A 23,207-nucleotide genomic window follows, 5' to 3' on the forward strand; every position below is an offset into this window, starting at 1 on the left:
TGGAAAAAATCACATACTGGTCATGAATAGTGTTTCAGATGGTTTTTAGTTATGTAAATTATTTCTCTCCTGACTATAATTACATGATGGACTGGTTTCTAGGGTATCATATACTTAATGTGAGTTTCTAAAAATGCTTTAATCATATAATTGCTAGCTTATCAAGTAGAAAATATAGGTCTGAGAACACTATCATTATGTCATTATTCTCCACAAAAGACTGTGAAACACGCTGAAGAGGCCATTATGAGGCAAATAACAGTTTTCTGTGGTGTCTAAATTTGCAAGGATTAAAAAAAAAAAAGAAAAAGAACAGCAAAGAAAATGCCTAAAGGTAAAGAATTTAAAACCTAGCCAGGCAATTTATCTTGTGTCTCTATCTGTGAAAAATCAGGGCAGACAAAGGAAGAGAATAGGTAACACTTGGAATGGTGAAGCTAGTAGGTTATCTAACTCCATGAGTGACACTAATATTTAATAATTGATTCACTAAATTCCACATAGAAAGTCTAAAGACAATAAAATAAACCTGAGGCTTACTGTTTGCATTAGAATCCAGTTGCACTGTTCTTGTGCTTGTTCTTACTGGGTGTGCTGTGGTCAAGTATGATTGCAATAGATACTGATTTATATTCACTTGGCTTATACCCAGTAGGAACCCAGAAACATTATGTGGAATGGCTAAATGGTTAAATTCAAATCTAATTTTACAGAACTTGAAGTTTAAAAAAAAAATTCTTTTTTTGACTCAATGGGTACCATGGGTCAGAAAATCTATTTTCAGCAAAATCTACTCCATTTGTGGGTTTGGTATGAGAAGATAAGACCCCTAAAAAGTCCCTCTCTTTCTGTCAATGTATCTTTGTTACACACACACACACACACACACACACACACACACACACACACACACACACACACGGAGACGTATAGATCTATACATTTCCCTGCTCTCCCGTTTAAAATGGTGACAGCTACATCTGTCACAGAGAAGAAAACCAAAGCCAGGATGTTAGCTGTATGGGTAAATGGGAAGGGTTGAAGGGGTTCCTATGTTGTAACCTCAAAGTCCGGTAGTTATTCTGTTATTGTTGATTCTGCTGTTGAATCTGGTTCATGATTAATATAACCAGCTGATTTGTATTTTCATGCAATAAAATCAGTTTTTTCTCCCCTAAAGTCATGGTTTAAAAAGCGTTGTTAAAGCACTGATACATTTTGCTATTGAATCCTTTGCTTTCCCGTTGCCTGTTAAAAAGCAACTAAAACTAATATTTTTTAAAAATGATGAGTTTTAAAAGAGTGTAGTTTGCTGACCTGATGGAAAAGGGATTCACTCCTAATCACTCAGGTCTCTCAAGGAAACCTGAAACTTGATGGGTTAGTTCTGTTGGTGACTTTTATGCTTATGCCTGCGACAGGCTAGAGCAGCGCTTGAGTCAGAATGTGCCAACCCAGAATGTGTCAGAACGCGTGGGTTTGAATCCTGGCTCTGCCACTTACCTTTCCGTGACTTTGACTGACTTACTTGGCCTCTCTGTGTTTCAGTTTCCCCATTTGTAGAATGGAGATGGTGATATTAAGTACGTCATAAAAGATTAAAGGCCGTTCTCCATGCAGCCCTTTTAACTCAGTGGGGCATGTAATTCACACTCAGTGAATGTTAGTCCTTGGTTTTCTTCCTGATAACCCTCCTGTTCTCTTTCTTCCTCCTGTACCTTCTTCACAAGTCATTGCCCTTTTCAACAAAACAGTCAGTACTCAAAATATAACCAGAATTTGTTTAAAAAGTGTCATTGCCACTCGGGGGCGCCTGGGTGGCTCTGTTGGTTAAGCATCTGACTCTTGGTTTCGGCTCAGGTCACGGTCTTGGGGTCATGAGATGGAGCCCCATCTTGGGCTCTGTGCTGAGCTGAGTGTGGAGCCTGCTTGACATTCTCTCTCCCCCTGCTCATGTGCTTGCACACACACTCTCTCTCAAAAATAAATAAAATTAAAAAAAAAAAAGTGTCCATGCCACTTAGTAGCTGGGCAATCTTAAGACATTTCACTTAATTTCTGAGGGTAACTTTTCTCATTTGTAGGATTCTGTTTTCTTGAGAGGATCAAATGACATGTTAAATGTGAAAATGCTTTCAAAGCTGCAAATCAGTAGAGATTATAGTTAGAGGTGTGAACTATAGAAAGGTAAAGATACTGTCCTTATTTATTTTTTTGAGAAGTAATTTTTTTCTTTTTAAACAGATCTTTATTTTGGAAAACTGGAAAATCCATAAAATCAAGAAGAAGAAAAAAGGCCTATATTTCTTCCAAAGAGAGATATTGGTAACTTCTTAGTGTTGTGCATTTTATTATATTATTTAAGTTATACCATAGAAATATAATTTGGTATTATCATGTCTTACTTCAATTTTTGCATATTGCTAGTGTACCAGCATTAAGATGTAATTGAAGCCTTGTTTCTTTAAGTCACTACCGTCAATTTCTTTGTATAGTATATATACATACTGTATATGTGCAATGCAAGTTTTTTCCTGTTTTATTTGTATGTTTTGTATGCCTTGTAGAGTAATATATGCATGGCTTTTGTATTGCACTTTGGGAGGTGAAAAATTTTAGATGATAAAAATTTTCATAAGAAGCCATATTTGGCTTTAATTTAATCACCAAATCAAGTACCTTTTTACTCCACTGCATTATAAACAATCAAAATGTTCTGCCCTTAGGTGTATTTGTCTATATGCCTTAATTGCAGCAAAATTTGTTATGAAAATTTGAGGTTGAGGAGGGGAAGTTGATGAAACCCTCAGCTTTAAGAATGCAGAAATTTGAAACACCCATGGACTAACAATCTGAAACCAATAATCAATAAAGCTAATTTGTAAACTGATACTGATTTTGAATCTATAGGCAGTCAAAATGGGTGTGGATGCACATGCTTTGAAATAATTTTAAGTTGGTTAAATCACAGTTATCAAAACATCATATCATTGACAACTATTTAAGGACAACTCTTTTTAAAAAAACCTAAGTTGTGGTATAATTTTTGCCAGCCACTCTACTCCATTATCAACTAACCACATAATACTATATGAGAACTTAGGGAAAAAATGAGAAAAAAACCCTGGACAATGTTTGATAAGGTACAAGAACAAAATACAAACAAAAACAAAAACAAAAACAAAAACACCCCACAAAAAACAAAAACCTGACCCACCCAAAAACAAAACCTCAAAGAAGCAGAATAATAGACAATTAAAAACCAAAACCAAAACGAAAAACAACCCCCCACAGGTTAAAAGAGGCGCTTAGTGAAAAGGAAAGCTGTGAGACCAGATTCAAGGCAGCAGCATCCACAGACATGCCTATTAGTGGAGTTGAGCCAGAACTTGAATTTGGATGGTTCAGATGAGCTTACTATGAATTCATTTAGTTTTTTTCATTTGTGAAATATCAATTGCTATGTGCTAGAACATCTGCTAAGACATTGAGATTTAAAAATAGAAGACAAAGTCTCTGCCCTCCAGATCACGGTGCAGTGTTGAAGACAGATCCATACACAAATAATTAAAATGTAACATGGCAAAGGCGGTGATGGTGTTAAGCCCAGGTTATTACAACGCCCAAGGGAGAGAAAGTGTAGGCACATGCAGCAGGGTGGGGGAGTTTAGTTTCAGGGAGGGATTCCTGGGGAGGTGACGTTGCGTTGTCTGACTGTGAGGAGTTAGGCACCGTGGAGGGTGAACGACCTATAAACCAAGGCCTGGAAGGGACAGACCATCTCTTGTTAGTTCTGTATTGTTGATGCAGTCTGCGGTGGGAAGACTGGAGTGGTAGGCCGGGAGTAGACTGCAGAAGAGCATGGTAGCTATGTGAAAATGCTGGGACTTTATTCTGAAGGGGAAGGGGAAAAGCATTTGAGTTTTAAACCTGCAACTTACATGTCAGGTTATCCTGCTGTCTCTGTTGAGGATGGAATTGAGTGAAATGATGTGTAAAACAGAGAGAACTCTTATTTTCTAGGACAATCTAGAAGCTCCTCATAGAAGATCTTCAGAAAATTAAGGGAAGAGTCTAAAATTGGCCCTGTCCTTTTTGCATGATGATTTTGCTCTTCTCTGTGGATAGAGAAGCTTATGGAGCATGGGGTGGGGAGGAAAGTAATGAGACTTTCCTCCCAGCCTTTACCTACAATCGGGGAAAAATGGACTCTGTGCTCCGTGGGGACCACGTGGGTGAAAAGGCTTAACAATTATTCCTGGAGAATGGCTCCCTCAGAGGCTAAATCTTGATTTGGGGAACTTACTTAGAGGTCACTAATTTCATTGATTTGGTAGTCCAGTTTTTACTCTTTATCAGATGTCATTTATGTTTCTTTTTAAAAAAGATTTTATTTATTTATTTTAGAGATAGTGCAAGTAGGGGGAGGGGGAGAGAGAGAATCTCAAGCAGACTCCACGCTCAGTCTGACAGAGGACTCGATCTCATGACCCTGAGATCATGACCTGAGTTGAAACCAAGAGTCAGACACTCAACCGACTGAGCCACCCAGACACCCCTGTCATTTATATTTCTAACATTCATATTGAAGAGCTAGAAAGGATAAATGTACAGAGTGGTAAAATTAAGGTAGAAGAGTCTAAGATAAACTTTTTTTTACTGACCATAAGAATTGTAAGCTATCCTATGGCCAAAAAAAAAATAAGTAATTGCCTAAGAGCAAGTATAAATCTTATTACTAACAGTGTTTTTCATTATGAACAAACCAATTTACAGAAGCCTTAAATTACATGAGATAAACATCTAAAGTTCTGCAGTTTTCTCATGACCCATTTCAATGGTAATACCAAAATATTCCCCAACTCTCTTTATTTCTCCCCATCATTCCTCTGGTTTTGTGCTGGCATAAAATCTTCTACACGTGTTGGAGAAGCTATTTTGTCAGTGGTTGGTGACTGGCTTTAAAAAAGAAAGAAATGATTGAGGATAAGCAGTTATTTTACCACATAGGTAAAGCACTACCACTAATGTCCATTATAGATTAGTGATGGTGATGTTGTTTTATTGAGTGCTAGCACAAAGAAGGCAGAGTGAAATGTTCAAATTTATATATGATACAGTCTTTTCTGGCCAGTAAAATCCGAGAGAAGAAAAAAACTGCAGGCTCTGAGAGTGAGCAGAATATGGTCAATAATTTTGATACAGACAAGTGTTAGGCTCTCCTTATGGAGAATAATTAGAACTTGATTTCTGAACTAATGGACATCTTGCAGATGATTTTTGTTGTTGTTGTTGGTCAAAATCGACTCAACATTCTTTCATGACCAAGAAGGAAATCATGGGAGTTATTAGAAAAGCACTTTGAAGCCAACCAAAATATTTTTATGAAGGCATTTTAAAAATGGAATTTTGAAACCTGTATTATTAGTTACATTTTGGAAGTTTGCATCAAGAAAACCAATGAATTGCGGAGAATGAGGGGTCACTTCTTATAGCTCCAAGAAACTTGAAGACATAAAGAAATTAGTAAATGTTGGAATGGTCCAAATGTTGGTGGTCCAAATTGAGACAATTGAGACATTGCTTAGATGTTGAGGTAAACTTATAATGATACATTGTGGTTAGACTTTAAGGAATCCAGGCCAACAGAACCTTCCTGTACAACGCATATAGGCTTGCAGTTTGGGAGTCGGAATGAATTGTATTAGAGTTTGAGCAAGTTACCTAAACTAAATTAGAATCTTCTTTTTCTTGGAAAGTGAAAATAATGAATAGTGCCTACATGATAGGGTGAGGATTTAATGAAATAATACATGTAAAGCTGAGGTTAGTGGCTTGTATTTACCACCTAAATATAAGCTGAGCACATAGCAAGTACTTTATAGAATGGTAGCTGCTGCTGTTATTACTACATTATTCTTATGTAACGCACCCCTGTGCAAAGGCGAGGCAGGTGCCTGAGCTAAATGGGCCACAGGTTCGGTTTAAGAAACCATTTCTTAGGTATATTCTTGTATGAGTCTGGGCAGACTAACGAATTACTCCCAGATCCGAGTGGCTTCATACAGCAAAGGTTTATTGCTCAAGTTCTGGCGCAGTGTGGATGGCATGGTTGGGGAGAGTAGGAGCTCTAGTTCATGTAGTTATTTAAGGACATAATTCCTTTTGTCTAGTGGTTCCACCCTCCCCAAGGGCTTCGGAATCCTCTCTGGATTTCTGGCATTGGAACAGCTGGTAAGGGAAGAAAGAAAAATGGAAGGTGTTGTGGGCCAGCCCAGGAAGCTCTGTGCATTACTTCTGCCCAAAGCTCATCATCTGGAACTTTAAATACATTGCCCACTGTAACTGAACTGGAGGCTGGGGAATATAGACTGACTATGGGCCCAAAAGGGAAAGGAAATATCTGTCACAGATTTCTTCCTGAGCTTTCTGTTACATGTCAACCAGGATAGAAAGTGGAAAGAAGAAATTGTTACAATGTATTATCACAGCATGCTCAAATGGATGAAATATGAGCATGAAGATGAAGCAAAGGGTTTGTTGATTACATTAGGTGATAAATAATTTTAATCACTAATCCTTGTATTCAACTGTAATAACATTTAATAAAGTCCTTAATTTACAAAATGCAGTCCTATCCTTTAGGTAGGTAAGGCAGCGTAGTGAAAAGAGCATGGTCTTTGAAATAACACAGGCTTGGGTTTAATTTGTGGCTCCCACACCCACCACCTGTGTGAGCTGAGGCTGATTAGTTACCTCTTTATGCTTTCATTTCTCATCAGAAAAGTGAAATCCGAAGAACCATTTCCTTGGGAATTATGAGGGTTAAATGAATTACAATAGTAAAGCATCAAGCCTAGTGCCTACGCTCTCTCTCTCTCTCTTTTTTTTAATAGTAATTATTGGGTCACCTGGGTGGCTCAGTGGGTTAAGCTGCTGACTTTTGATTTCGGCTCAGGTCATGATCTCAGGGTCCTGGGATCAAGCCCCTCTGTGCTCAGCGGGGAGTCTGCTTCAGGATTTTGTCTTTCTCCTCCTACCCCTACCCCTGCTCACACATGCACTCTCTCTTTCTAAAATAAATAAATCTTTTAGAAAATATGTTAATTTTTTTTTAAATTAGTGATTATCATTTGGCTGACTTATTCAGCACTTTTGAGAAATGTTATTAGCCCCAAGACACTTAGGTTCAGGTAAAGCAAATGATTTGTTAGAGTTTGGCCAGAACTAAACCCACTTTTCCGATTTCAAATCCCTGATCTTTATTTTACCAAGAACATATATCAGAAATGTTTCAATTAACATGGTAGAAAAGAACCTCAAAGGCAAGCACCTAAAATTTATCTAACCATGGCTTACTTTAAAACGAGGCAAATCTAAAGAAAAGAAAGTACTCAAAAATTTCAAGTATTTACTCATGATTTAAAATTCTATGTCCCACACTCCTTCCAGGTTATAAATTAAGTTGTGTCTTCCCATTCAGACATACTTCCTATCTCTTGGGAATGAAATGCATAGTGTGATTCTTTGTGGTTCAACTGTAAGTCAAACAGAGCAGAGTTCTGGGATATCTAAACTCCCCGGCTGGAAACCCCAGGCTGCTCTTAGTCAGTAACCCAATGTGGATGTGTATAGCCTTTCAAAGACTACTATTACTTAGTATCAGTATGGAAATTACACTATTTCTGAGTAGGCAGTATCTTTAAGTCCCCATGATTCTTAGTCTGGTTGGCAAGAGTTTTTTTTAGGAATCACAGCTGTAAACATGCACTTAATTTATTTTACACCCCGTTTTACACTTTTTTCTGCAAGCATTTTAAGTTATATTCACACCTATTAGTAAACTAATGCCTGCATATCTTCTCATGCCTGCCCTTGTATTTATTTTATATACATTTTTCTCACCCTCTTCTAACTTGGCTTCACACTTTTTTTTTTTTTTTTTTTTTTTTAATACTAGAGCTCATTAGTTTTACTTCCTTTATACTCTGCCTGGATCACTTCTTTCATGTCCAGTGAAATCCTGCTCCAGCAAAAAGCAAAGTAGAAAACAACATTTCCATTTGAAATCATTGCTATATTTACTATACTATTATGAAATGGTAAAGATAAGAAAAATGAGCTCATTTCTGGCAAGTTAAGATCTCAGCTTAAAAATACAAAACCAAAACCAAGCATCAGCTTATCCAATAAAAGTTTCAAATTGTCAAATTTACATTTAAAGTCTTTTTTTGCTGTCACAGAAAATGGAAGCCTATTTATCAAAGCATCTATGTGGATATCCAAGCTGGTGCATGCCTATTAAAAACCAAATGGGCTTTTTAAAGCTGATCTTAGTCCTTTGAAATAAAAAGTTCTTGAATAAAAAAATAGCCTTCAGTCTCCCTTATTTACTCTGTTTCATTAGACTGTGTACTTTTATCTGGGCAGACACAAGTTTATTCAGCCCCATATTAAACTGATGTAGATCAAAAATGAATTAAAGGGGCCACAAAGAAAATATATGCTGTTATTTCTAAACCAAATGCCTAAAATAGGAGTGTTAGGGCCATTTATTAAAACTTTATCTGTACCACACAAGCACAGGAAATTCGAGCTGTATATATTATGCAACCAGGGTTACTATTAAAAATACTTAACAACCAGTACAGCACAGGAAGCAATTAATCAGAGCGGATACATATTATTTGCTGTATACTCTTCTGGATGATACTGTTAGATCTCTGTGGACAACAAAAAATTAGCAATACATTTGCCAGCAGGTTATTGTGTTTCTATGTTACCAAACCATAGCTTAACATTTTCATCAAGAAAATGACTAGTCTTATAAATAAAATCTTTTTCTAACTTTTCTTTGTAATTAATATAAGCTTCTTTAACAAAAATTATTGCCACATCTACTATTGGCTGAAACAGTCCTAATTCTTCCAGAGTGGCATAATTAACAGGGCCATCATTAGTCAGATGGACTTGTGTGGAGAAGCAATCATGATTTGAGAAGCTATACAGATCTGGTACAAGGATGTTTTCAAAGTATGAGATAGGACTAAAATGTACTGACTCCAGTTCAGTTCTATCTATAGAACACCTTGATTCTCAAGACTTGATACTTTCAAATTATTACAAATATATAAATTTTTTAGAACTCAGATGCTGTAATTATATAAGTATTGCATATATAATATATGTATTGGATTAAATATATTTTATATAATTTCTAATTAAATATATAATCTCTAATTTTACATAATTTCTAATATTTACCTAATATGATTCACAGTATAACATATACATTATGTTATTGTATATGTTATAGGAGTATATTATACATATAATTATATACTTCTAATGTATGATTATAATGTATAATTATAATTGTGTAAACATACATAGTTATATAGTTTATGAGCTATATACACATAATTTGAATGTTCTATATTACCTCACTCTATTAAAAGACAATAGGGGAGCAGTGTAGTCTAAGTAATGGAATGTTTCAGATCTTAGGTTTGCCCTTACTAGCTATACAACCTAAATGTGCTTTATTTCTCTAAGTCTTAGTTTTTTTTAACTTTAAATGGGAAAAGTAATACCGTCTTAGAATTGTATAAGGTAAGGAATGTATATGGAAGACTTACTGGGGTAGCTGGTATTGGGTAAACATAAAATACATTGTCTGGCAAAGCAGAAAAGGAGGGAGGAGGTAGATCAGAGCAGCAAGAAGCGGCTTTTACCTGTTACTATATTTACTTACATTGTTTCGATTCCAGTGATCACATTGAACTTCTTTGTAATATATAACTCGAGTTTCAAAAACAGAGCATGGCTTTAAAAATTCTAAAATAGGAAAAAATATTTTGATGTTCTCAAACAAGTAGTAAGCGGCTATTTCTTGAATAAGTCAGGGCAGTGAGACTTACAAAGATGAAAATGACCAATAGGAGGGGAAACTTTGCAAACACATCAATTGTAGTGTGTGGTTTGTTGATTACAGAATTCTTACATGGTGGGAAAATGCTGATTTCAAATGACTCTTCAGTTTTACAGAGTTCACATCAGGGTTAAGACTAGTGAATGTAACACGAGAAGGTTGATGTAGAAAAAAAACCAAGCCACAAAGTCAAAACTCCCCAAACAGTATTTGGCTGAGCCCTTTGCAGTTAACAGAATTCTCCATGTCGCTTTCTCAATCCTGCAGTCAGAACTCCCACCAGAAATGCTAGTGGAGATTCCCCGAAACAGAAACAAGCATCATTGTGAAAAGATTTCTGCTTACTTTGCTTCTCAAACTTGGAAGTTGGTTAGCGTTTCTGGTTTGACCACCAGATGTTTAAGAAAGGAAAATAGTCTTCAGGAGTCTTAGCAAATATTCCAAGCATAAACAACACTTAGTATTTTTGTTTCATAAAGGATTAATATTTGTACAAAGAGAAAACAAAAATGTCCCTGTATCAGATTTCTCAAAAAATTTTTAATTTGGTATACTAGGAAAGGAAAAGAAAAAATGGATATAGCAATGTTTATATTGATTTTTATCACCATACTGAACTTGTCTAGGACATCTGGATTATTTAGGATATCATTTTATCTAAATATGCTGTATTTACATGATTATTTTGTCAAAGAAATTCAAAACACTTGATATAAATTTAAAGCTCTGTGTTTACATCTGAGTGCCAAACAGCTTAATTTTTTTTAACATTGCTGTAAACACCATTCTGATATCTTTCTGCACAAGGCTCTCAAAATATTGAAGAAATCCTAAGCCCTTTCTTGCCCTACTCTTTAAGGGGAGGTGTTGTCAGCTTTCTGGCTGGTGGTATATTAGAACACAGCTGAGGGTAGTGACGTGTTTCACATTCATAAAGGCAATGGCATAACCATGGCAGATACTAAAAAGATATAAAAATCTGCTTCTCCTGCTGCCCCTCACCCCAATCCCATAAAGTCTATAAACATGTTGACATAATGGGTAAACCAGCAGGTAAACCTTACAATACTGAGTGGAGAATAGATGATGCTTTAAGTAAACAGTTCTAAATCTCCAGTTTTTGAGACAAGGTCAGAAACATTTTCTGTGGGAATCAAGCAGGGATAAAACAGCAAATAATTCTGTACTTACATGGCATTCATTGGCACGCATCCCCCTGTATATATCTTGTCTTCATTTTTTTAAAAAAAGAATTTATTTATTTATTTGAAGAGAGAGAGGGCGAGAGAGCACAAGCTGGGGGAGCAGCAGAGGGAGAGGGAGAAGCAGGCTCCCCACTGAGCAGGGTGCCCGAAGACGTGGGGTGGACGCTTAACTAACTGAGCCACCCAGGCACCCCTTTTGCCTCCGTTCTTGAAAGATATTTTCACTAGATGTAGAATTCTAGGGTAACCAATTATTTTCCCTTCATCTCATGAAGGATGAAGGATGTCAGTGTTCCTAGCCCCTAGAGTTTCTGCTAAGATGTTGGCAGTCATTTGAATTATAGTTCCCCTATATGAAATGAGGGCTTTCTCTCTTAATCCAGCCCCACCTTCCAGCAGTTGTAATTGTCCTAAATTTTGTCCTGTGGTTTAAATCATAAGATTGTGGCTTTCTATCTGAATTCTAACCATCCCATATATGTGCCCCTCACAGCAGCCTGCATTTGGGTTAGGTTAAAAAAAAAAAAAAACCCTGTTAAAAACATAGGAAGCATATCATGCCGTTTCCTTCATCTGAGCGTTGAATCCTTTTCATTATCATCTTATTTTTGTTCACTCTCCGGAGTCTTCAAGTGGTTTTATTTTTTGTTTATGCAGATTTTTGTAGTTTTATCTAATGAAAGGTTTACCTGAGAGGAGCTTACTTGGCCATGACAGGAAATAGAATGCTCACAATAATATGCACCCTGTATTTCTCAGACTGGACTAGATAAATGGTTAAAATACAGTCATAACAGTAGTTTTAAAAGTAAGTTCCAGCCACACCCTCACCTACTCACAGGGAATTTTAGCCCTCGTCACTTTTTTCCCAAATTACTTGGAAGTCCTCAGTGGATGTTTCATTTACTCTCCATATACATGGTGTCTGATTTTCTTTTCTCTTTCTCTGGCTTGCTATAACTCTTATCCTTTGTGAGAATTTTGGCCCAATATGAGTTAGAGAAAAGAGTTCTCACAAGAGACTACCCTCACTTCTGATACCAACTACAAATTTAGGGGTTTCCCTCAGCTTTGATAACTTACCAGAAGAGCACCAAGAACTCTCTGAAAACTATTATGGTTATATCTTATGTAAGGGAGGGAAAGATACAGATTAAAATCAGCCAAAGGAAGCAGCACATAGGGCAGAATCTAGAAGAAGCACCAAACGCAGAGCTTCTATTCTCTGCCTCTGGAGTCAGGATGCCTTACTCTCTTGCTCTCAGTGTGTGACCGTATACAGAGAGTATTGCAAATCAGGGAAGCCCACCTGAGCCTTGGTGTTCAGAGTATCTACTGTGGGCTCCATCATGAGGCCATGATTGATGGCCATGTGGTTGATCTCAATCTCTAGTCTCCAGCCCATCTGGGCATGATCAAAAGCCCCCTCTTCCCTAGATTGCATTGTTGGTTGCTCAGACATGGTCATCCCCCAACCCTAAATACTGTTGAGTATGGCCCTTTCCCACCCTAAATCACTTTGTTAGACCATCCCGCATGATCTGAAGTCCCAAGGTAAACAAAGACACTCCTATCAGGAGAAATGGACTCCCAGAATCCAAGATTACCTACCAAAGGACAACCCTTCTCTTTGGGCAAGGCCAAATTCTTTACATACTTGTTATTAATGGCAACCAAAAACAGTAAGATAACTATTGATACCCATTAATCCCTCAAGGATATTCAGGGCATTGTGTTTTTGTTGCTGCAGAAACAATTGGTACTGATGTAGTTGACACCTTGTGTTCTTGATAACCCATGGAGATTTCTGAGAAGCAGTTCTCTTTACTTTTTACTGATCATATTTTTTCTGATTATTAACCTCTTATGTGAATTGATGGCCCCAGCACAGAGGACAATCCCATGGTAGAAACTATTATCTTTTCTTTCTGCCACATTTTGTTTCCTCTGCTGGAGTTGCTCTTCCTACTTATTTTTGCCTGGATAACTCTTGATTCAGATCAGAGGTGACTTCCTATAGGAAAGCATACTTGACTGCCCCAGTGTTGGGGAGTCGCTCCTCCTAGTGCTCTCACAGCATACTTGGCTTGCCTCTAACCCCCACAAAAAGTGTGATGATATGACACATTTAACCTTCCCAATACCCGGGACTATGAATTTCTTAGGGCAGAAATGGGTCCTATTTACCTTTGCATGTCTGGCATCTTTCATGACATATGACACCAAATAGGGGTCAGCAAATGATTGTTAAATGAATGCTATACTTTGAAATGTCACTCCTCTGAAACTGACCTACTGTTTTTAAACAAAACATGTATAGCTCTTCTGTCTTTTCTCTTTGACTGTTTACTGAGAAGATTCTTAGTCCCTCAGGCTAGGAGGGAGGGTTCCTACAGATCCCTAATATGTCCACTCAGGCTTGAATTCTGGAGTGAGCAGAGTTTAATATCAGTCTGGGACATGTTCATTGGCCAGAATTTATGCCACCATTGTACATTAAAAGATTAAAAAAAAAAAAAAAAACTGCACCTGGACCTTTGCAGAGAAAATTCATTTTCCTCTCAGAAGTAACAGGGCTCCTCTAGTTCAGAGGTTGCAGAAGAGGTTCTCAGAATATAGTGCTTTACATCTCATAATGATATGATGTTCAAAATTATCATGACATGAACATCCATGTGTAAATCGTATTTGTTTATAGGCAAATGAAATATAATCCTGATATTATTCAGTTACCTTGGAATTCTTTATTTTTTCAAGTTCTTTGCCCATTTTTGATTTTTTAAGGTTTTTGTTTAATTTCCAGTTAACCTAAAGTGTAATATGAGTTTCAGGTGTACAATATAGTGATTCAACACTTCGATTCATCACCCTGTGCTCATCACTGGTATATTCCTTTCCTCCATTACCTATTTAACACATGCCCCCATCCACCTCCCTTCTGGTAACCATCAATTTGTTCTCTACAGTTCAGAGTCTGTTTCCTGGTTTGCCTCTTTCTCTCTTCCCCTCTCCCCCGCTTTGCTCATTTGCTTTGTTACTTAAACTCCACATATGAGTGAAACCATATGGTATTTGTCTTTCTGTGACTAACTTATTTCGTTTATGATAACACTCTCTAGCTCCATCCATGTCATTGCAAATAGCAAAATTTCATTCTTTTTTATGGCTGAATAATATTCCTGTGTGTGTGTGTGTGTGTGTGTGTGTGTGTGTGTGTGTGTGTGTACCATACCTTCTTTATCCCTGCATTAATTGATGGACATTTGGGCTATTTCCGTAATTTAGCTATTATAGATAATGCTATGATAAACATTGGGGTGCATGTATCCCTTTTGAATTAGTGCATTACTAATACCTAGTAGTGCAATTGCTGGATCATAGGCTAGCTCTATTTTTAACTTTTTGAGGAAACTCCATACCATTTTTCAGAGTGGCTACACCAGTTTGCATTCCCACCAGTAGTGCAAAAGTGTTCCCCTTTCTCCACATCCTCACCAACACCTATTGTTTCTTGTGTTGTTGATTGTCACCATTCTGATAGGTGTGAGGTGATAGCTCATGGTAGTTTTGATTTGCATTTCCCTGATGGTAAGTGATGTTGAGCATCATTTCATGTGTCTGTTGGCCATCTGTATGTCTTCTTTGGAAAAATGTCTATTCATGTCTTCTCATTTTTTTAAAAAGATTTTATTTATTTGAGAGAAAGAATGAGAGAGAGAGAGAGAGAGCACATGAGAGAGGGGAGGGTCAGAGGGAGAAGCAGACTCCCCGCTGAGCAGGCAGCCCAATGCGGGATTCGATCCCGGGACTCCAGGATCATGACCTGAGCTGAAGGCAGTCACTCAACCGACTGAGCCACCCAAGCGCTCCATGTCTTCTCATTTTTTAATTGGATTGTTTTTGGGGTATTATTTTATAAGTTCTTTATATGTTTGGATATTAACCCTTTATCAGATAAGTCATTTGCAAATATCTTCTCTCATTCTGTATGTTGTCTTTTAGTTTTGTTGATGTTTTTCCCTGGCTGTGCATAAGCTTTTTGTTTTGATATAGTCCCAATAGTTTATTTTTGATTTTGTTTCCCTTGCCTTAGGAGATGTATCTGGAAAGAAGTTGCTATAGCTGATGTCAAAGAAGTTACTGCTGGGGCTCCTGGGAGGCTCCGTTGGTTGAGTGTCTGCCTTGGGCTCAGGTCATGATCACAGAGTCCCAGGATTGAGCCCCATGTTGGGCTCCCCGCTCAGTGGGGAGTCTGCTTCTCCTGCTGCCCCTCACCCCAATCATACTCTCTCTCTCACTCTCTTTCTCTCAAATGAATAAATAAATCTTTTTAAAAAAAGTTACTGCTTGCATTCTCTTCTCTTCCAGGATTTTTATAGTTTCAGGTCTCATATTTAAGTCTTTAATCCATTTTAAATTCATTTTTGTGTGTGGTGTAAGAAATGGTCCAGTTTCATTCTTTTGCATGTTGCTCTCCAGTTTTCCCAGCACCATCTGTTGAAGAGACTTTTTCCCATGGGTATTCTTTCCTGCTTTGTCAAAGATTCACTGACCATGTATTTGGGTGTTTATTTCTGAGTTTCCTATTCTGTTCTGTTGATCTATGTGTCTATTTTTGTGCCAGTGCCATACCGCCTTGACGACTACAGCTCTGTAATATAACTTGAGTCTGGAATCGTGATGCCTCCAGCTTTGCTTTTCTTTTTCAAGATTGCTTTGGCTATTCAGGGTCTTTTGTGATTCTATACAAATTTTAGAATTGTTTGTTCTAGTTCTGTGAAAAATGCTATTGGTATTTTGATAGAGATTGCATTAAATGTGTAGGTTGCTTTGGGTAGTATAAACATTTTAAAAAATATTTATTCTTCCAATCCCATGAGCATGGAATGTCTTTCCACTTCTTTGTGTCGTCTTCAGTTTCATTCATCAGTGTTTCACGGTTTTCAGAGTAAGAGTATTTGAGATTTTTCTTGTTTCTTGAGGTAGGCCTGTATTGCTATATACTTCCCTCTTAGAACTGCTTTTGCTACATCCCAAAGGTTGTAGACTGTTGTGTTTTCATTTTCATTTGTTTCCATGTATTATTTTATTTCTTCTGTGATTTCCTGGTTGACCCATTCATTGTTTAGTAGCATATTGTTTAACCTCCATGTACTTGTGGCTTTTCCAGATCTTTTCTTGTGGTTAACTTCGAATTTCTTAGCATTGTGGTCAGAAGATGTGCATGGTATGACTTCAGTCCTTTTTTATTTGTTGAGGCCTGTTTTGTGTTCTAATATGTGATTTATTCTGGAGAATGTTCCTTGTGCGCTTGAAAAGAATGTGTATTCTGGTGTTTTAGGATGGAATGTTCCAAATATATCTGTTAAATCCATCTGGTCCAATGTGTCACTCAAGACCATTGTTTTCTTGTTTATTTTCTCTTTAGATGATCTGTCCATTGATGTTGATGTCCCCTATGGTTATCGTATTAGTATCAACTAGTTTATTTATATTTGTTATTAATTGTTTTATGTATTTGGGGTGCTCCCATGTTGCATGTTTGGGTGCATAAATATTTACAATTGTTAGATCTTCTTGTTGGATTGTCCCCTTTATGATTACATAGTGCCCTTCTTGTTTCTTGTTAGTCTTTGTTTTAAAGTCTAGTTTGTCCAGAGTATTGCTACTCTGGTTTTCTTTAGACATCCATTTGCATGATAATTGTTTCTCCATTCCCTCGCATTTTTTTTTAATTTCAATTTTTTTAAAGATTTTATTTATTTGACACAGAGAAAGAGACAGCTAGAGAGGGAACACAAGCAGGGGGACCGGGAGAGGGAGAAGCAGGCCCCTGGCTGAGCAGGGAGCCCAGTGCAGGGCCCAATCCCAGGACTCTAGGATCATGACCTGAGCCAAAGGCAGACACTTAACAACTGAGCCACTCAGGCATCCCCATTCCCTTGCTTTCAATCTGCAGGTGTCTTTAGATCTAAAATGAGTCTCTTGTAAGCAGCATATAGATGGGTCTTGTTTTTTTATCCATTCTGACACCTTTGGAGTGTTTAGTCCATTTAAATTCAAAGTAATTATTGATAGACGTGTATATTGCCATTTTATTACTTGTTTTGTGGTTGATTCTGGAGATTTTCTCTGATCCTTTGTTTTTCTGTCTTCATGTTTTGCTGATTTTTTTAGTGCAATATTTGGATTTCTTTCTCTTACTCTGCATGTTTATTAGTGGTTTTTGATATATGGTTACTATTAGTTTTGTATATAACCTCTTCTGCATATAGCAGTCCAGGTTAAGTTGATGATTGTTCACGTTTCAATCCATTCTTTTTTCTCTCCTCTCCACATTTTACGTATATGTTAATTATATTTTATATCCTTCTTTTGTGTGTGTATCTTGACTTTTATACAAACATTCGTTTTTACTGCTTTTTTAAAAAATTTTGTTTTGTTATATTATGTTAATCACCATACCTTACATCATTAGTTTTTAATGTAGTGTTCCATGATTCATTGTTTGCGTATAACACCCAGTGCTCCATGCATTACATGCCCTCTTTAATACCCATCACCAGGCTAATCCATCCCCCCACCCCCCTCCCCTCTAGAACCCTCAGTTTGTTTCTCAGAGTCCATAGTCTCTCATGATTTGTCTCCCCCTCTGATTCCGCCCCTTCATTGTTCCCTTCCTACTATCTTCTCTCTCTCTCTCTCTCTCTTTTTTAAAACATATAATGTATTATTTGTTTCAGAGGTACAGGTCTGTGATTCATCAGTCTTACACAATTTACAGCACTCACCATAGCACATACCCTCCCCAGTGTCTATCACCCAGCCACCCCATCCCTCCCACCCCCTACCACTCCAGCAACCCTCAAGTTTGTTTCCTGAGATTAAGAATTCCTTATATCAGTGAGATCATTTGATACATGTCTTTCTCTGATTGACTTATTTCACTTAGCGTAGTACCCTCTCGATCTATACACGTTGTTGCAAATGGCAAGATTTTGTTTTTTGTTTTTTGGTTTTTTTTTTGATGGCTGCATAACTTTCCATTGTATATATATACCACATCTTCTTTATCCATTCATCTGTTGATGGACATCTTGGCTCTTTCCATAGTTTGGCTATTGTGGACAGTGCTGCTATAAACATCAGGGTGCATGTACCCCTTCGGATCCCTACATTTGTATCTTTGGGGTAAATACCCAGTAGTGCAATTGCTGGGTTGTATGGTAGCTCTATTTTCAACTTTTTGAGGAAGCTCCATACTGTTTTCCAGAGTGGCTACACCAGCTTGCATTCCCACCAACAGTGTAGGAGGGCTCCCCTTTCTCTGCATCCTCACCAACATCTGTCATTTCCTAACGTGTTAATTTTAGCCATTCTAACTGGTGTGAGGTGGTATCTCATTGAGGTTTTTGATTTGGATTTCCCTGATGCCGAGCGATGTTGAGCACTTTTTCATGTGTCTGTTGGCCATTTGGATGTCTTCTTTGCAGAAATGTCTGTTCATGTCTTCTGCCCATTTCTTGATTGGATTATTTGTTCTTTGGGTGTTGAGTTTGAGAAGTTCTTTATAGCCCTTTATCTGATATGTCATTTGCAAAATCTTCTCCCATTCTGTCGGTTGTCTTTTGGTTTTGTTGACTGTTTCCTTTGCTGTGCAAAAGCTTTTTATCTTGATGAAGTCCCAGTAGTTCATTTTTGCCCTTGCTTCCCTTGCCTTTGGCGATGTTTCTAGGAAGATGTTGCTGCAGCTGAAGTCGAAGAGGTTGCAGCCTGTGTTCTCCTCTAGGATTTTGAAGGACTCCTGTCTCACATGGAGGTCTTTCATCCGTTTGGAGTCTATTTTTGTGTGTGGTGTAAGGAAATGGCCCAGTTTCATTCTTCTGCATGTGGCTGTCCAGTTTTCCCAACACCATTTGTTGAAGAGACTGTCTTTTTTCCATTGGACATTCTTCCCTGCTTTGTCAAAGATTAGTTGACCATAGAGTTGAGGGTCCATTTCTGGGCTTTCTATTCTGTTCCATTGATCTATGTGTCTGTTTTTGTGCCAGGACCATACTGTCTTGATGATGACAGCTTTGTAATAGAGCTTGAAGTCCGGAATTGTGATGCCACCAGCTTTGGTTTTCTTTTTCAACATTCCTCTGGCCATTTGGGGTCTTTTCTGGTTCCATACAAATTTTAGGATTATTTGTCCCATTTGTTTGAAAAAAGTGGATGGTATTTTGATAGGGATGGCATTAAATGTGTAGATTGCTCTAGGTAGCATTGACATCTTCACAACATTTGTTCTTCCAATCCACGAGCATGCAATGTTTTTCCATTTCTTTGTGTCTTCCTTAATTTCTTTTCTGAGTACAGAAGTTTTCTGAGTTTTCTGAGTACAGATTTCTATAGTTTTCTGAGTGCAGATTCTTTGCCTCTTTGGTTAGATTTATTCCTAGGTATCTTATGGTTTTGGGTGCAATTGTAAATGGGATCGACTCCTTAATTTCTCTCTCTTCTGTCTTGGTGGTGGTGTATAGAAATGCCACTGATTTCTGTGCATTGATTTTATATCCTGCCACTTTACTGAATTCCTGTATGAGTTCTAGCAGTTTTGGGGTGGAGTCTTTTGGGTTTTCCACATAAAGTATCATATCATCTGCAAAGAGTGGGAGTTTGACTTCTTCTTTGCCTATTTGGATGCCTTTTGTTTCTTTTTGTTGTCTGATTGCTGTGGCTAGGACTTCTAGTACTATGTTGAATAGCAGTGGTGGTAGTGGACATCCCTGCCATGTTCCTGACGTTAGGGGGAAAGCTCTCAGTTTTTCTGAATTGAGAGTGATATTCGCTGTGGGTTTTTCATAGATAGCTTTTATGATAGTGAGGTATGTACCCTCTATCCCTATACTCTGAAGAGTTTTGATCAGGGAAGAATGCTATACTTGGTCACATGCTTTTTCTGCATCTGTTGAGAGGATCATATGGTTCTTGTTCTTTCTTTTATTAATGTATTGTATCCCATTGATTAATTTGCAGATGTTGAACCAAACTTGCAGCCCAAGGATAAATCCCACTTGGTCGTGGTAAATAATCCTTTTAATGTACTGTTGGATCCTACTGGCTAGTATTGTGGTGAGAATTTTTGCATCCATGTTCATCAGGGATACTGGTCTGTAATTCTCCTTTCTGATGGGGTCTTTGATTTTGGGATCAAGGTAATGCTGGCCTCATAAAATGAATTTGGAAGTTTTCCTTCCATTTCTATTTTTTGAAATAGTTTCAGAAGAACACGTATTAATTCTTCTTTAAATGTTTGGTAGACTTCCTGTGAGAAGCCATCTGGCCCTGGGCTCTTGTTTGTTGGGAGATTTTTGATTACTGCTTCCATTTAGCAGATTACTGGACCATTTAGCCCATTTACATTCAGGGTAACTATTGAAAGATACGAATTTAGTGCCATTGTATTGCCTGTAAGATGACTGTTACTGTATGTTGTCTCTGTTCCTTTCTGGTCTGTGTTACTTTTAGGCTCTCTCTTTGCTTAGAGGACCCCTTTCAATATTTCTTGTAGGGCTGGTTTCATGTTTGCAAATTTTTTTAGTTTTTGTTTGTCCTGGAAGCTTTTTATCTCTCCTTCTATTTTCAATGACAGCCTAGCTGGATATTATTCTTGGCTGCATATTTTTCTTGTTTAGTGCTCCGAATATATCATGCCAGTCCTTTCTGGCCTGCCAGGTCTCTGTGGATAGGTCTGCTGCCAATCTAATGTTTCTACCATTGTAGGTTATAGACCTCTTGTCCCGAGCTGCTTTCAGGATTTTCTCTTTGTCTCTGAGACTTGTACATTTTACTAGTAGATGTTGGGGTGTTGACCTATTTTTATTGATTGGGGGGGGGGTTCTCTGTGCCTCCTGGATTTTGATGCCTGTTTCCTTCCCCAAGTTAGGGAAGTTCTCTGCTATTATTTGCTCCAATATACCTTCTGCCCCTCTCTCTCTTTCTTCTTCTTCTGGGATCCCAATTATTCTAATGTTGTTTAGTCTTATGGTATCACTTATCTCTCGAATTCTGCCCTCGTGATCCAGTAGTTGTTTATCTCTCTTTTTCTCACCTTCTTTATTCTCCATCATTTGGTCTTCTATATCACTAATTCTCTCTTCTGCCTCATTTATCCTAGCAGTTGGAGCCTCCATTTTTGGTTACACCTCATTAATAGCCTTTTGATTTCGACTTGGTTAGATTTTAGTTCTTTTATTTCTCCAGAAAGGGTTTCTCTAATATCTTCCATGCTTTTTTCAAGCCCAGCTAGTATCTTTATAATTGTCATTCTGAACTCTAGTTCCAACATCTTACTAATGTCTGTATTGATTAGGTCTATGGCAGTCGGTACTGCCTCTTGTTCTTTTTTTTGAGGTGAGTATTTCTATCTTGTCATTTTGTCCAGAGGAGAATAGATGAAAGAGAGAATAAAATGCTAACAGCGTAACAATGACCCCAGAAAAATATACAGTAAACAAATCAGAAGAGTCCTGAAACTGGGGGAAGAGAAAGGGAAAGAACAAAGGAAAAAAAAAGAAAAAGGAAAAAAAAAGAGTATATGATCAAATATGATCACGCTGGTGAATAGATCAGTGCCACACACTAGATTTTGGACGTATTTTGGTCTATTAGAAGAAACTGCCTCTCAAAATTTTAAAGAAAGAAAAATTTACATATATACAAAAATAAGGGTAAATACGATGAAGGGATGGAATATGACTGTAAAGATGAAAATTATAAAAGATTTTATAACAGGAATTAATAAGAAGTTGGTTGAAAAAAGAAAGAAGAGAAATTTAAGAAAAAAAGGGAGAGAATGTGATCAGGCAGGAGACTAGAACAAAGCCATACACTGCAGATTTAGGGTATATTTTGGTCTTTTAGAAGAAACTATATCCCAAAATTTTAAAGAGAGAACAACTTATATATATATACCAAAAATAAGGTTAACTACAATGAAGGGATAGAATATGACTCTAAAAATGAAAAAAAAAAGATTTTTTAAAAAGGGATTGACAAGATGTTGGTTGAAAAAGGGAAAAAGAAAAATTCAAAAAAGAAAAAAACAGAAAAAGAAAAAAAGAAAATTAAAAAAATTAACTTTGAAGGACTAAAGGGTCACGGGGAAAAGAGCCATGAATTCTATGTGCTGTATTCCCCTAGTGCTGGCGTTCTGCCGTTCTCATTGATCAGTAAACTTGGTCTTGCCTGGCTGTTCTTGGTGATCTTCTGGGCGAGGGGCCTGTTGCAGTGGTTCTTAGATGTCTTTGCCGGAGGCGGAATTGCTCCACCCTTGCTGGGGGATGGGCTAAGTTATCTGCTCGGGTTTGCTCTCGGGAGCTTTTGTTCCCTGCAAGCTTTCTGTACAGCTTTGGAGGATGAGAGTGAAAATTGTGACCTCCCAATCTCCGCCCTGGAGGAGCCAAGAACTCGGGGCCTCACTCTTCAGTGCGCCCCCAGAGAAAAGCAGTCAGTCACTCCCATCTCCCCAGTCTCCGGCCACACTCTGTGCTCATCTGGCCTGTCACCGAGCATTTCTATCTCTGGCACACAACCCCGTTTGGAGTCTCCAAACCCGGCAGATCCCTGCAGTGCGCTCCCACGCTGCTCCTCCCAGGGGAGGAAGGGGAGTCTCCCTGGATCTGCCACTTGTTGGGTCCCTGCCGGAAGAGCAGTGGCCCAGTTGTGCCGGGGATCATGGTTTATGGCAACCCTGAGCTGAGAGCCCACTCCTCGCCTTCGTCTCTGCAGCCAGTTTCCCAGCTCCGATACCTGGGAGCTCTGCCACAGTCAGGCACCACTGGTCTTTCTGTGACCCCGAGGGTCATGATACCACACTGTCCTGCGAGGGTTCCACCCCCCCACTTAGCCACTGGAGCAATGTCCCTCAGTGGAGTAGACTTCTCAAAGTTCCAATTTTGTGCTCTGCTGCTCTATCACTTGCCAGTAGCGGCTGACAGAGGCTCCTTCCCCCCCACGGTCTATCTTCCCAAATATCGCTTCCAATTCAGTTCTTGCACATCCTTCCTTCCAGAAAGTGGACGCTT

At 38.1% G+C, this 23,207-nt stretch overlaps 1 long non-coding RNA gene across 1 annotated transcript in view; it reads left to right on the forward strand.

Annotated features, from left to right (window-relative positions):
- The window catches only part of LOC113919818, a 281,270-nt gene that overhangs the window by 26,810 nt on the left and 231,253 nt on the right, over positions 1-23,207 (forward strand). Inside the window, exon 2 of the long non-coding RNA XR_003519127.1 lies at positions 2,245-2,325. This is a non-coding gene — a long non-coding RNA (uncharacterized LOC113919818). The remainder of the gene's footprint in view (positions 1-2,244; positions 2,326-23,207) is intronic.

This window comes from Zalophus californianus, chromosome 3, assembly GCF_009762305.2.
Source record: "Zalophus californianus isolate mZalCal1 chromosome 3, mZalCal1.pri.v2, whole genome shotgun sequence".
NCBI classification, from domain to species: Eukaryota; Metazoa; Chordata; class Mammalia; order Carnivora; family Otariidae; genus Zalophus; species Zalophus californianus.